Source organism: Piliocolobus tephrosceles, chromosome 10, assembly GCF_002776525.5.
Source record: "Piliocolobus tephrosceles isolate RC106 chromosome 10, ASM277652v3, whole genome shotgun sequence".
NCBI lineage: Eukaryota > Metazoa > Chordata > Mammalia > Primates > Cercopithecidae > Piliocolobus > Piliocolobus tephrosceles.
The window spans coordinates 12,985,502-12,986,237 of NC_045443.1; positions in this window are offsets into that span (position 1 = coordinate 12,985,502).

Here is a 736-nt window from a genome sequence, read left to right on the forward strand (position 1 = left end):
TCTCTTTCTTTCTTTCTTTCTTTCTTTCTTTCTTTCTTTCTTTCTTCTTTCTTTCTTTCTTTCTCTTTCTCTCTTTCTCCTTCCTTCCTTCCTTCCTTCTCTCCTTCCTCTCCTTCTCTTCTTTCTCTTTCTTTTCTTTCTTTCTTTCTCTCTTTCTCTCTTTCTTTCGTCTTGCCCTGTCACCCAGGCTGGGCAACAGCCTTCTGAGTAACTTGGACTACAGGTGTTTACCATCACACCTAGCTTTTTTTGATTTTTTGTAGAGATGGGGTGGTCTCTCTATGTTGCCCAGGCTGGTCTCGAACTCCCAAGCTCAAGCAATCCTCCCACCTTGGCCTCCCAACGTGCTGAGATTACAGGTGTGAGCCACCATGCTTGGCAGTAGAGAAGCTTTCATGCTCCTCAGACATCTTCTTCAGTGGTCTGTGAGAATTTCAGAAATTCCTGGTATGTGTGGGGTATCTGCTGGTGGCTGTGTGTACAGACACACCCACACATCCACCCACATCCACATCCACTGCTGTATACACAAACTGGCTGTAAGCATAAGGTATGGAGAGTCATTTCTACGTGTGAGATGAGACCAGTGCCCTTGCATCCTATCACTGTATGTGTATATGCACATTGTCAGCCAAATAAAACACATTTCCATTCAAATCAGTAGCAAAGCAAGGTTGTCGATTGTGTGGCTGAAAAGCAGTGCATGTCACCAACTGTCCCAGCCCACAGTGAGTGA